The sequence below is a fragment of the Delphinapterus leucas genome, chromosome 2 (genome assembly GCF_059928025.1).
Source record: "Delphinapterus leucas isolate spDelLeu-1000000601 "Yukka" chromosome 2, BTC_Dleu_Yukka2, whole genome shotgun sequence".
Taxonomy (NCBI): Eukaryota; Metazoa; Chordata; class Mammalia; order Artiodactyla; family Monodontidae; genus Delphinapterus; species Delphinapterus leucas.
Window position 1 is genome coordinate 171,660,723 of NC_143130.1, and position 15,210 is coordinate 171,675,932.

The 15,210-nt window shown below is 45.8% G+C and overlaps 1 non-coding gene across 1 annotated transcript; it reads left to right on the forward strand.

Annotated features, from left to right (window-relative positions):
- Nucleotides 1-4,459: 4,459 nt before the first annotated feature.
- LOC115802955 (U6 spliceosomal RNA) lies at nucleotides 4,460-4,566 on the forward strand. Its single transcript, XR_004023543.1, has one exon. It is a non-coding gene; the product is annotated as a U6 spliceosomal RNA (small nuclear RNA).
- Nucleotides 4,567-15,210: the final 10,644 nt, after the last annotated feature.

The following is a 15,210-nucleotide window of genomic DNA, read 5'->3' on the forward strand; positions in this document are numbered from 1 at the left end:
TCAAAGTTTCTGTGAGAGTAGATCTCAAATACCCTCACCACAAAACCAAAAGGGTAATTAAGTGTCGGTATGGAGGTGTTAGCTAATGCTATGGGGCAATCATTTTGCGATACATAAATGTATAAAATCTACACACCGTACACCTTAAACTTACACAGTGTTATCGGTCAATTATATCTCATTAAAGATGGGGGAAAAAAACAACACGTATTGTATGATTCCATCTATATGAAATGTCCAAAAAAGTCTAAAGAGATAGAAAGTAGATTACTGTTTGCTTAAGGCTGGGAGTGGAAATGGGGAATGACTGCAGATGGGCACAAGAATTCTTTTGGGGATGATGGAAATGTTCTAAAATTAGATCGTGGTGATGGTGGCACCAATCTGTAAATATGCTAAAAATAGTAAGTATATAATTAAGTATATAATTCATATACTTAAAATGGGTGTATTTTATAAGATGTAAACTGTACCTCAATAAAGCCTTTAATAACAACAACAAAACCGAAACAGACTGGACCCCACCCTCGGGGAACTCACGTTGCTCATCATCCAGGAGCGCCTATTCCTTTCCATGTGAGTCATCTGCTTCCTCCAGGACGGAACGTGAATGTGCACGGGCATCCCTGGGGGTCTAGCATCTGGATCTGTGGGCCTCAGGTCGGGGTGCATTTCTATCAAGCTCCCAGGTGAGTCCAATGCTGCTGACCCACGGACCACATCTTGAGGACCAAGGCTGCACTACGTCTTGGAGAGGAGAGAAAAGGGTGTATTTCATGCCCCATATCAGTTGTTGACTCTTTTTTTGGCAGATCAGCCCTGGCTACCTGACTGGTGAGTCTGGGAAGTGGACTGGCTAACAGGATGGGCGGTTCCCCGTGGGACCACCTGCTTCACTCCTCTGGCTCAACCCCACGTGTCCTGTGACCCCCACCCCGGGAAGTGCTTCCTTCCGGGGCGCAGTCTTAGGGAGCCAACGGCCCATAGGTGGAGGCCACGTTCTCAATACCAGCCTCATCTGTATGTCCATTTTCCACCTGCTTTATTTCTGTAATTTCTGTACCAGTTCCAATCAGGAACAGGGAAGAGTTACTAGGCTGAATCATGTGAAATTACCAACTGAACAGGTCAGCAGGATATTGACAACTTGGTACAGTTCAAGCTAATATTTATCGGGCGCCCTCATATTCTACCACCACATACCAGTGGTTTTCAAACTCAGGTCATATCAAAATCACCTGGGAATCTGGAAAAACCACGAAGGCCCAGGCCTCATCTTACTTCAGCTCACTTGAGCCTCTGGGTCCTTCATCAGCCCTGTAGACGAGGCTACACACACCAAGGTTTGAGATGCCCCGTGACACGGCAAGCACGACGCTGGGTTCTCTGCTTATTTCATTGAATCCCTGGGACGACCCATCGTGCCTGTGCCTACGTCAGCTCCTATGGACTCTCACGAGCAAATTGTTAAATTTTTGGAAACTTTGTGAGCTGTCTGTTAAACATAGCTATTATTAAAAATTAAAGTATATGAACTTACAATTAAGTAAATTATATTAAAAGCATAGGTAATACGTACTCAAAACTCGTCACTTCCTAATTATTCTACTACATTTTACTATCACCTATGCTTTGGGAGCTATTGACAAACATTGTATCAGTGTGTTGGAAATGGTATATCATGGTGTGTGGCTGTAGTCTCTTCCCAGCTCTGCCTTCCCTGGCTTCATGTTGGTGGTTTGAAATCATCCACGATGAGAGTGTTTATACCATGGAAGCTGGCAAACGCTACAAATCGGGCGTTACTTCCCCCGATCAGACCCTCGACATTCCCATTTCACAGATGAGGAAACTGAGGTTTGGAGATTAAATGACTGTCCCATGATCTCAGGGCCCCAGTCTGAACTCAGAGCCCAAGTTTTTAACCAATGGGCATATTGTGCTTTTTCTTTGTATCTTTCCTAGGCTTGTGGCATAAATCTTCACCCACCTTCCTGGAAAGCACATCCCACTCCCCAAAATCTGGCCGCCCCCAGGACCCCACCCCCTCTTCCCCAGCAGCCTAAAAAGGAGGCCAAAATAATGCTCCACCAGCATGGCCCATGGCCTCTGACAGGTCAGGTACGTCAGCAGAGTCAGGAGTGGCTTCGTTGCCCAAGCCCAGACTCCTGTAGGGTCTCCCCACCAGTGGATGTCCGTACAGTTTTAGTGGGATAAGTTAAATTGGGTGGGTGCTCTTGGTGAAAAAAGTCATAAAGAGATGGCAGAGTCTGGAGGTAAGAGGAAGGCCGGTGGAGTTTTGCCTCACAGGTCGGGGAGGTTGAGAAGATGCACGTTGAGAGAGGAGAATGGGGGAGACAGGAGGGGTGTTGCTTTCAGCCCACCCCCACCCAGCAGCGGTCCCTTGGCCCCTCGAAGGAACCTGGAAGGAGAGAAGAAGGAAAGCCCACAGTGGGGGAACAGGCAGTGTGAGAGGTCCAGGCTGGTTTCCCCTCACCCTCCTCTCTCATTTTCTCTCCAAAATGTTGGGTCCCTAATGATTCTACCTCCAAGTGCCACTCCCACTCAGACCCCAGAGGAGGAGATACTTGGGACAAAGACCTCCCTTGAATGATTCTAGTTTTGTTTTAAAAAAGAGAATGGGGACTTCCCTGGTGGCGCAGTGGTTAAGAATCTGCCTGCCAGTGCAGGGGACACGGGTTCCAGCCCTGGTCTGGAAGATGCCACATGTCACGGAGCAACTAAGCCCATGCACCACAACTACTGAGCCCGCGTGCCACAACTACTGAAGCCCACACGCCTAGAGCCCGTGCTCCACAACAAGAGAAGCCACTGCAATGAGAAGCCCGTACACCACAACGAAGAGTAGCCCCCGTGCTGCAACTAGAGAAAGCCCATGCATAGTAATGAAGACCCAACACAGTCAAAATAAATAAATAAGTAAATAAAAAGAAAAACAGTGAATGTAGAAAAAAAAAGGAAAAAGGAGAGAAAACCGAGGTCACAACCCGTTTATGACATAGTGTTGACAGCAGGATTCAGGGTGTTTTATTATCTTTTTTTTTGGCACTGGCTTTCCCTTTGTTTTCCGGCAATAATACTGTACATTTTTTATAATGATGAGGAAACAAGTTATATTTTAGTATGAAGGAGGAAGGGGAAGAAAACAGAAGAAGAAATCATCACAGCAATTATACAATTATGTAATTATGGGGCAAAAAATACTTTCACATTAAATAATACATTGCTTTCTCCCAATAGCCCTGCAAGGAAGAAGCACAGACGATGTTAATTCAATGTTTAAAATGGGGGAATATGCTTATTCACCATAATTAAGATATGGAATCAATCTAAGTGTGTGTCAATGGATAAAGAAAATGTGGTATGTATATATTAATATAATGGAATATTATTCACCCTTAAAAAAGGAGATTCTGCCATTTGGGACAACCTTGATAAGCCTGAAGGACATTATGCTTAGTGAAATAGGATAGACACAGACAAATAGTGCATGATTTCACTTAGAAGTGGAATCTGAAAAAGTCAAACTCATAGAAGCAGAGAGTAGAATGGTGGTTGCCAGGCACTGAGGGTAGGAGGGGAATGGGGAGATGTTAGCCATAGGGTACAAAGTTTCAGTTATGCAGGATGAATAAGTTCTGGAGATTTAATGTACAGCATGGTGACTATAGTGAATAATACTGTATCGTGCACTGGAAATTTGCTAAGAGAGTAGATCATATATGTTCTTGCCACACCAAAAAAAAAAAAAAAAGTTAACAATGTGAGGTGATGATGTATTAATTCGCTTGATTGTAGTAATTATTTTACAACATATTTGTATATCAAAATATTACATTGTACACATTAAATATAGTTACAATTTTTATTTGCCGATAAAGCTGGAAAAAATAGGGAAGCTGAGGGCTGGGGGCTGTTGATGTTTCCAAGGTCAAAGAGAGAGTCCAAAGCAGAGTCAGGATTTGGCTTGAAGTCTCTCAGCTCTAAATCCAGTACTCCTACCACTGTGTTGGGGGCACTCTCTGTACAAGTGACATCTATGGAATGTCTTCCATCCAAAACAACCTCCCCTTACCTCCCCAGATCCAGAGGGGGGGATGCTCTTGACCAGGTAGAATGAAGCATTTCTGTGCCCTGACCATGGAGTTTTTGGGGGGAAGGGGGAGCACATCCAACTCATTTAGGGCTGATCAGAGTTCCTTCCCTTAGAATCTGGAGTTGAGTCATGGAGAGATAGAGAGAGTGATGAGAGACAGAGAAAGAAGGAATGAGACCTTGTTCATGTGGCTGGTAAGCATGGTTTGCCCTGTGACATGGGGAACAGAGAACGTAGGTCTGCAGGGACATAAAAATAAAGCAGAGACACAAAAAGGAATGGAGATGAGAGACGAAGGGAGAACCTGAGTGACCTTCTAAGGCCTTCATCAAGCTTAGCTCTGGGCTCACCTTGGCAGCACATATACTAAAAGTGGAACAATACAGAGAAGATTAGCATGACCCCTGCACAAGGATGACATGCAAATTTGTGAAGCATTCCATATTAAAAAAAAAGCTTACCTGCGCTCCTGCCCTACATCCTTATAATAAGTGCCGTTTTGTTTTTGTTTTTGTTTTTAAATTAAGGTGGGTTGAGTTGATATCTGTTTCTTGCAGCCAAAAGATTGCAAACTAACAATTCGTTACTGCATGGATGTACCTTGCTCACACTGACTTTGAAACTTTTTAATTTTCTAGGAGGCCTATTTCACTTTAAGTATTTACCGTTATTTGTCATGGGACAACCAAGAGCAAATATAATATTTGTCAGCGGAACCCAGAAGCAATCCCTTTAAAGAAAACAAGGATGCCTGCCAACAACACCAGGACATTCACTATTTTCTGGAGGACTTGGTGCATGCAATAAGGTAAGGAAAAGAAATAAGAGAAACAAATATAGGAAAAGAACAGGCAAAATTATTATAGTTTCAGATAATATGATTATCCACCTAGTAAATCCACTGAATATCATGCTGAACCTGTAAGAGTTTGATAAAGTGGTTGGATATGATATAAAAAAACAAAAATCGATTATTTCTCTGTATGCCAAAAAAACACGATTGTAATGTGTAATGGAAAAAAGATCTCACTAACACAATGAGAACTGTAAAATACCTAGGAATAAACCTAATGAGCATTGTGCAATTTATATGCAAAACACCATAAAACTTTACTAAAAAACAAAAAAGGAAGAACTAGCTAAATACAAGGTATACCCTGAGGTCAACTGCATTACTGGCCCCAATTCTTCATCTCTATCTGAATCCATTCCTTACCTTGGCCTCCTTGCGGGCAGAGTATATTCCTCCATCCCTTGATTCTAGGCTAAACCATGTGACTTGCTTTGGCCAACAGCATGTAAGCAGAAGTAACAGTGTGCAATTTGGAGCCTAGGTCTTAAGAGACTTCTGCTTGCTTTCCTGCATCTCTCCCATTTCCATGAAAGAAGCTTATCCCAGACCTGATGCCCAAAAGGAATAAAAAGGGAGCCGACCTAAGCCCCAACTTCAGTGAGGAGCTAAGCCCAACCAGATGTATCTATAACTTGAAGGGGAGCTACCCAGACAAGCCCAGCCCAGATCCGCCATGTCCAGCCAACTTATGGACCAATAATAAATAGATGTGTTTTAAGCCCACTGAGTTTCGGGATGCTTTGTTAGACAGCAAGAGGTAACTGATACACCATACTCCTGGATGGTGATACTCAGTATTGTAAAGATGCATTCTCTGCAAATTAATCTATAAAGTTCAGTGTGATTCCAATCAAAATACCAACAGATATTTACTTCTCTGGGAGTTAAAAATTAAATGGCAAAACAAAATTAGCTGCTAAATTTATGGAGGGAAAAAAACTAACGGAGGAGAACAAGATATTACCCCATCAGATATTCAGAGGTACCATAAAACTAGGCTAGTTACACAGCATGGTAACAGACAAATGAACCAATGGAACGCAACCAAGGGGGAGATGATAGATAGATAGATAGATAGATAGATAGATAGGGATAGGATGTCAAGAAAAATAGAGATAATGCTATATTACAAATCAGTGGCGGGGGGTGATTGATTATATAGTAAAGAGCATTGAAACAACTGACCGTCACTTTGAAAAATGTAAAAGTAAACTCTTACATCACCCTAAAATAAATTCCAGATGGATTAAAGACCAACATGCAATCAATCAAACTATAAAAGTACTAGAAAAAAGTACAGACAACTAGTGTCATAATCTTGGAGTAGAGCAGGCCCTTCTAAGCAAGACAGAATCCGGAAGCCTTTGAGAAATAGATTCACAAATTTTACTCCATAAAGAGTAAACGTTCTATACAGCAAAAGACCACAGATAAAGTGGAAATACAAATGACAGCTTGAGAGAAAACATTTGGAGCACACATAAAGGCCCGAGGTCACCCTGGCCGGCTTAAAGCTCTGACAGTAAAGGGCCAACGGTCCCATCGATAAATGAAGGGTATGAACAGGCAATTCACGTAAGAGAGAAGAAACGCCAACAAGCAGTACAAAACATGCCAACCTCTCTATTAGCGAGAGACAGGCTGTGCCAGGCTGTCGTCACCCCCACCTCTCAGCCTGGCACAGCTAAGACTGACACCTGCAGGGGGGCAGTGTGACTAGCCAGCAAGTCCTCCTGCGGGATCCTGTCCCCCAGGGGAAAGGGCAAATAGGAGCCTTGCACAGTGGTCTCTGAGTGTCAGCTGTGACAGTTAAAGATCAGAGGTATCTTCCTAAGTAGCAATAAGGAGATGGGTCAAGAAATCAGGCACACTGGTTCCCACTGAGAGCAGGAGACTGATCTACATGACACATGGAGAAGTTCATGAGTTGTTCACGATGCATTGTTTAATGAAAACACACATACCCATTCAGAGAGAGAGAGAGAGAGAGAGAGAGAGAGAGAGAGAGAGAGATGGCCTGGGACTTCCAAACTTTAAACAGTGGCTCTCCCTCAAGAAAAGCATTAAATGTTCCTTAAAAAACTAAAAATAGAACTACCATATGATACAGCAATCCCACTCCTGGGCATATATCCAGAGAAAACGAAAATGCAAAAAGATACACGCACCCCATTGTTCATTGCAGCACTATTTACAATAGCCAAGAAGACATGGAAGCAACCTAAATGTCCACCAACAGAGGAATGGATAAAGAAGACGTGGTACATATACAACGGAATATTACTCAGCCATAAAAAAATGAAATAATGCTATTTGCAGCAACGTGGATGGACCTAGAGATTATCATACTAAGTAAGTCAGACAGAGAAAGACAAATATATGATATCACTCATATGTGGAATCTAATTTTTTTAAAAATGATATAAACGAACTTATTTACAAAACAGAAAGAGACTCACAGATTTCAAAAAAAAACTTACCAGAGGGGAAACATGACGGGGAGGGATAAATTAGGAACTTGGGATTAACATACACACACTACTATATATAAAATAGATAACAAACAAGGACCCTGCACAGGGAACTCTATATTGTATAATAACCTATACGGGAAAGGAATCCAAAAAAGAATGAATATATGTATACGTATAACTGAATCACCGTGCTGTACACCTGAAACTAACACAGTATTTTAAACCAACTATACTCCAATAAACATTTTTTAAAAAGCATTAAAGAGGAAGGGAAGATCTTCACTCCTTACTTACACCGTCCTGTATAGTTTAAAATTTTACACGGGCATGAATGGTTTATGGAATCCTAAAAAAAGAAAGAAAAAAAATAGAAATGAATGAATACTTGTGTTTTCCTATGGGACAGGTTTGGGTATAGAGATAGAGATAGGGATACAGGCACACCTGGTTTAACTGTGGCAACCCTGCGTTGAGCAAGTCTACTGGTGCCATTTTTCCAACAGCATTTTCTCACTTCACAGCTCTGTGCCACACTTTGGCAATTCTAGTAGTACTTCAAACATTTTCATTCTTATTATATTCGTTATGGTGACTGTGGTCAGTGATCTTTCATGTTACTATTGTCATTGTTTGGGGGCACCAAGAGCTGTGCCCACAGAAGACGGTAAACTTGACCAATAAATGATGTGTGTGTTCTGACTGCTCCACCAACCAGCTACTCCCCCATCTCCCTCCTTCTCCTCGAGTCTCCCTATTCTCTGAGATACAACAGTCTTGAAATTAGGCCAATTAATAACCCTACAATGGTTACCCTTTAAGCGTTCAAGTGAAAGAAGGGTCGCATGTTTCTTACTTTAAATCAAAAGCTAGAAATGATTAAGCTTCGTAAGGAAGGCATGTGGAAAGTTGAGACAGACATAATGCTATTGCACACTTAGCAGACTATAGTATAGTGTAAATATAATTTTTATATGCACTGGGAAACCAAAAACTTCATGTGACTCCCTTTACTGTGATAGTCAGTCTATTGTGGTGACCTGGAACGAAACCCAAGATATCTCTCCGTAAGCCTGCATAGATAGATATAGATATACAGATAGAGAGAGATATGAAATAGATATGGATACAGATTTTAACTCCCTCACCACTTTCTGGTATAAATTCACTGTCTTTAAAAGCTAGGAGCCCCTCCCAAGTGACCCACAGAACTGTGTGTGTCCTAAGCCGTGAAGAGAGCCATCGCCAATTTAAGGCACAATCAACCTCATTAGCCTGATCCGGTGACATCTTTGTCTCAGGGAGGACACTGGGAGCGTCATTCCAAGGGGAAGAAAAGCTGGGGATCAGCCCCTGTTAATGAGCACTGTCCCGCTAAAGCCCCGCTAATCCGGCCCCGCGGCCCCCATCCCAGGATTCAGCCCCTCTCTTGTGGCCTCCGGGCTCCCTCACCGCAGCCTCTTTAAATTCCACCTGCGCATCCTTCGTGTGGTATGTGGCCCCCTTGGTAAAGGCTTCAGGCGTGAGTGTTTAAAACCTTTATTAATCCTGAAGTCATTCCTGACTGCATCTCTTTCCCTTCCCAGGTAGAATAACAATGATGGGGATGACAGAGCAGCCAGCACGGGCTGGGCATGTGTCCTGCTCAGGTGCTGGGCTAAGGGCTCTATTTATAGGCGGCATCCAATTAGGTCCTGGGCACCCCCTGAAGCAGCCGGTATCAGTAGGCTCAGGGCACAGATACGAAAACCGAGGCAGGGCCAGGGCTCCCAGGGAAGCCTGCATGCCCCCTTTTCTCCCCAGGTCCCGTGCTGGGCTCTGCACCAACCGCTCACTCCACATTGGTCACTGTCTCCACGGAATTCATGTTTCAGAGTCTGTCTCCTGCCTTGGCTGGAGCTCTGCCCTGTTCATCTTTGTATCCCCAGCTCCTAGCAAAGGGCAAAGGCATTGGAGGAGGGAAGGGCACGAAATGGAGAAGAAGGAACAGATCCTGGGAGAGAAGGGGGAGGAGAGAGATTCAGAAAGGACAAAGAAAGTGAGGGCATGATGTAGGGTCCTGAGAACAAGGCTGAACGGGGGCAGGGGTGGGCAGCCCCGTGGGACGGAACAGCAGCAATGAGAGTCAAGACAAGAAGTAGTCACTTTTCATCATGGACCTTCATCCCAGTGTTGGCTAAAAATAGTGCTGTCCCCATGGGGACTCTGCGTTCACACAGCCCTCAGCGGAGTCTTAAGTGGCCCTGGTGCAGGAATGTCAATCCAGGCTTCACCACGTGCTGCCTCAGTGCCTCTCACACCCAGAATCTTCCATCTGGCAGGCCTGTCCCCGCCCTCATGGAAGGCAGGAGCAGGCTACTGACGCATGTACCCAACTCACAGCGCCTTCCTGAACCTCTGGCCCCAGTGCACCCCACACCCAGTTTGCAGAGCTGTTCCAGTTGACTTGGCCCTGGACTGAAGACCCAAGTCTCAATCGTGGCCTCTCCTCACCCCCTGGCCTGAGGCGCAGGATCCCTTCTTGGCCCTGTCTGCTCAGACCCCTCTCCTGGCGCTCTGGGCGCGTCTGGGAGGCCCCTGTCCGGGGCTCTGAGCTCAGCTGCCCCTGCCTCACAGATGCAACCAGTTACAGTGAGATCCTGGACCTGCCCCTTCTCCCCGAGCCTCCGTTCCTCATCTGGAACATTCATCGCTCTACCTCATCCATTATCACCAGCATTAAATGGGAAAATGCCTCACTCATGCTTGCCGAGCAGTCCAGGGTGGATGGTTTTTTGGTTTTTTTTTTTCCAAGAAAGACCATGTTCCTATAGCTTGCGTTTGACCTCCCAGATGTTCTGTCGTGGGTCTAGAAACAGAACACTTAGATGCAATATTCCACAGGCAAAAGTATGAACTGTTGGGCTTCCCTGGTGGCGCAGTGGTTGAGAGTCCGCCTGCCGATGCAGGGGACACGGGTTCGTGCCCCGGTCCGGGAAGATCCCACATGCCGCGGAGCGGCTGGACCCGTGAGCCATGGCCGCTGAGCCTGCGCGTCCGGAGCCCGCGCTCCGCAACGGGAGGGGCCACAGCAGTGAGAGGCCCGCGTAGCAAAAAGAAAAAGAAGTATGAACTGTTAGCAACATCATATTCTCCCACTTCGCTTCCGATTCATCTGAAGAGTCCACCCAGCCCTCCCTCTCGGAGGGAGAAGGGGAACAAAAGTTGCTTTTGTGCTTCCAAGGTTGCTGTCCTTTGCCCCGGAAAGAACAAAGGAAACAACAAAGGAAAGAACGTGAGTTACTAACTCTGCTTTTATGCCGGAGGCAACCATACCTCTGAGAGGTGAAAACGCTCGCCTGTGTCACCAGCCTCACGGGGCCTTGGGAAGCAGAGCCAAGCAGCCTGGCTCTCCATCCCCAGACGAGAGTCATTCCCACCACCTTGTCCTGCTCTGCCTGCTAAAGCACTTTCAGTGCCTCTGTCGGCAGTCACGTAATTTGGACCAAAGGCAGACCAACCCCTCAGGACGGCAAAGAAAGAGACGGCCTCAACAATTCAACTAAAGGGGATCGCAATGACCGAAAAGCGCTCATTTCCAGAGAGGATGCAAACAAAAGCAAACTGCAGCGCATTCTGTCGTTCTGGCAACATATGCTTCTGGGGATTAACCGTGTGTGAGAGGCTGCTGCATTCTGGATCTCTTCATCTTTGCCCTGAAAACAAGCCACTCTTCACAAAAGGCGAATGCATCTAGATTTCCAGTGGCAGTGATGAGAATGCCCCACGCACTGGAAAGAATGAGCATCCTTGAAGTCCACCCCACTTCACAGCAAAGAGACACACCCACTCTTCATTGCCAGTTCTTTGGCTGGCTGGTGGTCACCTCCATCCCATCAAGATGCTGGTCAATATCCAAATGACCCCTCTACTTGGAAGCCCTCAGCTCGGCTTGGACTGGAAACCGTTGCTACGTGTGGGGAAGGATTTTCCCTCAAGTACTGAACGTAATAGCAGGCAGTGAGAAGGCTGCGTGGGCCAGCGGATGTCCCCGTGGAGATGGCTTTTGGATTACTGAAGACAGCAATGTATCTGGCCCGGCCTGCAACCTTCCAAACAGAGATGAAGAAGCTGCTGGGTGGGGAAAAGCAGATCTTTTTTGGGGTAAAAGGAAGGGGAACAGCACCCAAGTCGGGTGTTCAAGGTTCCTCTCTGAACCAACAGAGGTAAGGAAAAGGGCAGGGGCAGAAACACAGCCCCCGGAGTCAGATAGATGTGGTTTCCTGGTGCCTCTCTGACACTTCCTAGCTGGGAGATCTCCCCTTTCTGAGCCTCAAGCTCCTCGTCAATCAAATGGAACAAATAATCATCCCCGCTGATAGGGGGAGGGTGAAGTAACGCTTGAACATATAGTGTATAAATGCCCAGCATGGTCCCTTCACTGCTTTCAGTGTTCAATGTGTGGGGCTCTTCTAGTAGAATTATTAAGCAGAGACCCACGAAGATCTTAATGAAATGTCTACACATGGCAGAAGCTCTGATGGGCAGTATTGATTAATAAAACTGGGAAGATGTATGAATATATATAACTAAATCATTTTGCTATACACCTGAAACTAACACAACATTGTAAATTAACGATACTCCAATACTAAAAAAACAAACAAATAAACAAAAACACTGGGAAAAACCATGTATAACCTAAGAAATCCAACATCCTGTAGGCCAGATCAATCTAGATGTTGGTTCCATTGGTGAAGCTAATCAAAAGGGTGGTATGGACTGAACTGTGTCCCCTCAAATTCAGTATTGGAGCCCTAACCCTCAGTGTGTGACTGAAGTTGAAGAAGGGGCCTTTAAGAAGGTAATTAAGGTTAAATGAGGTCATAAGGGTGGGGCCCTGATCTGATAGGATTAGTGTCCTTATAGGCAGAGGAAGAGATACCAGGAGTGCCTGCACACAAAGGCCATGTGAGGACAAAGAGAGGAGGTGACCAGCTGCAAGTCAAGAAACCAACCTTACCAGCACCTTGATCTTGGACTTCCAACCTCCAGAACTGGAGAAAATAAATTTCTATTCTTTAAGCCACCCAGTCCCTGATATTTTGTTACAGTGACAAAAACAGGGGGTCTTGAGCCCCATCTGTCACTTGCTGCCTCCAGGGTTTTCATCTCCCTGGAACTTGCAAGGATAGCACTGAAGCCCCACCCAGAGCATCACAGGTACATGCAGGTCACCTTCTGCATGGCTGGATGGTGAGTGCCAAGGGGAGAGGTCTGCTTTGGACCTTCTTAGGATGATGTGCAAGTAAGAGAAATGGGTTCACAGCAATTCCTCCTTTTCCTTACCTCCAGGGGTGGGTTCAGTGGTGGCTCCCCAAAGATATGCCCATGTCCTAACTCTGGGAACTTGTAAATGTGACCTTAGTTGGGGAAAGGGTCTTTGCAGATCTAATCCAGGGTAAGATGAGATCATTTTGGATTTAGGGTGGGTCCTAAAACTAATGACGTGTCCTTTATTTTTTTTATTTTTTTGACATCTTTATTGGGTATAAATGCTTTACAATGTTGTGTTAGTTTCTGCTGTATAACAAAGTGAATCAGATATATGCATACATGTGTCCCCATATCCCCTCCCTCTTGCGTCTCCCTCCCACCCTCCCTATCCTACCCCTCTAGGTGGTCACAAAGCACCGAGATGATCTCCCTGTGCTGTGTAGCTTCTTCCCACTAGCTATCTATTTTACATTTGGTATTGTATATATGTCCATGCCACTCTCTCACTTCATCCCAGCTTACCCTTCCCCCTCCCTGTGTCCTCAAGTCCATTCTCTATATCTGCATCTTTATTCCTGTCCTGCCCCTAGGTTCTTCAGAACCTTTTTTTTTTTAGATTCCATATATATGCATTTGTGTATGATATTTATTTCTCTTCTGACTTACTTCACTCTGTATGACAGACTCTAGGTCCATCCACCTCACTACAAATAACTCAATTTCAGACAAGTGTCCTTTAAATATGAGAAAAACAGAGAGAGATCTAACACACAGAGAGACACTGGGGAGGTAGCCCCGTGAAAATGGAGACAAGATTGGGCTTAATGCAGCCACAAGCCAAGGACCACCTGGAGCCACTGGAAACTGGGAGAAGCAAGCAACAGAATCTCCCCTAGAGACTTCGGAAGGAGCACGCGCCTGCCAGCACCTTGTCTTCAGATCTGTGGCCTCCAGAACCGTAAGAGAATAAATTTCTGTTGTTTTAAGCCTCCACGTTTACCATAACGTGTTAGGATGGTCACAGAAAACTGATATGCCTCCCCATCCCCAGCCAGTTCAATCCCTAGTCTTAGATTCATGGACAAGTGAAATCAGAAGTAGCAAATAATGTCATGACACAGAGTTGCTAATGACAACAGCTCCCGTTTCTGGAGGATTTGCTCCTTGTAGACCCTGGGGTAAGTGTATTACACCCGTTCTCTCCCTCGCGATGAAGCTCAGGCGAGGTGACTTGCCCAAGTCACAAAGCTCACACCTGGCAGGGCCAGAATGAGAACGGAATCAGTCCAATGCCAAAGCCAGTGGGATACTGAATCAGATCTGCGGGTAACAACAACAAAACGCTCTGTGAGCCCCAGACAGTGGCAGGAGGACCAAAAACAGAGTTGATGTAACAAACCCCAGCACAGATGAGGAAGCGGTAGTTCTCTGGGGTTTGTAGCAAGAGGATTTTATCTCGATGAACATACAAGGGTCTGTGACGGATGATCATAATGCCTTTGGGTCCCCTGGTGACCTACAAAGATCCAAACAGCTGGTCGCACTGCATGAGCCCAATCACTCAGCAAAAATCCAAATTCTGTAGCCTCTGTAGCTGCTTCCGGTCTGTCTGCTACTCACTCTGCAGTTGGTGCTGCCTCCAGGGCAGGAAAGTGGAGGGAAAGGCAGACATGCACGCAGCAGGTTCCACCACACAGCAGGGCCCAGCAAGAACAACCTCAAGCCGGTGGTGAAAGGCATGTACTCATTTACTCACTCACTCACCCACTCTTTCTACAGATGTCTCTACGTCCTAATGTTAGAAGTAACAACTATGTAACTAGTTCGTATGCTCTCTAATCTCCAAACACCCTCCCTGATACATAATAGATGCTTAATAAATACCGGTTGAACTGAACTGAACTTAGAGAAGGGGAAACCGAAGCCCAGAGAGGCGGGAGTCTTACCCAAGCTCACAAAGGGGCCGAATGCCAAGCCTCCATAGAGCCCGGTCACATTCTCTTGGTGCACTGAGGCTCTGGGTCTGGGGCCAGTGTCTATTTCCCTGCTCACCTGACTGCCTCCTGAGCAGCTGCTGGAAGATGATAGGATTTTCAAGAGGCAGTACTATGGGGAAAAGAGGTATCCTTGGCAGAGGGAGCAGCATGGACGGATGCTCCGAGGCACATGTAGGGGCCAGGTCAGCCCGACTGCCTGGGTACTGGCCTTTCTACTCCCTTCTTTTTAATTTATTTATTAATTTATTTATTTTTGGCTACACTGGGTCTTCGCTGCTGTGCGTGGGCTTTCTCTAGTTGTGGCGAGCGGGGGCAACTCTTCGTTGCGATGCGCGGGCTTCTCATCGTAGTGGCTTCTCTTGTTGCGGAGCACGGGCTCTAGGCAAGCGGGCTTCAGTAGTTATGGAGCGCGGGCTCAGTAGTTGTGGAGCGCGGGCTCAGTAGTTGCAGCTCCCGGGCTCTAGAGCGCAGGCTCGGTGGTTGTGGCGCATGGGCTTAGTTGCTCCACGGCATGTG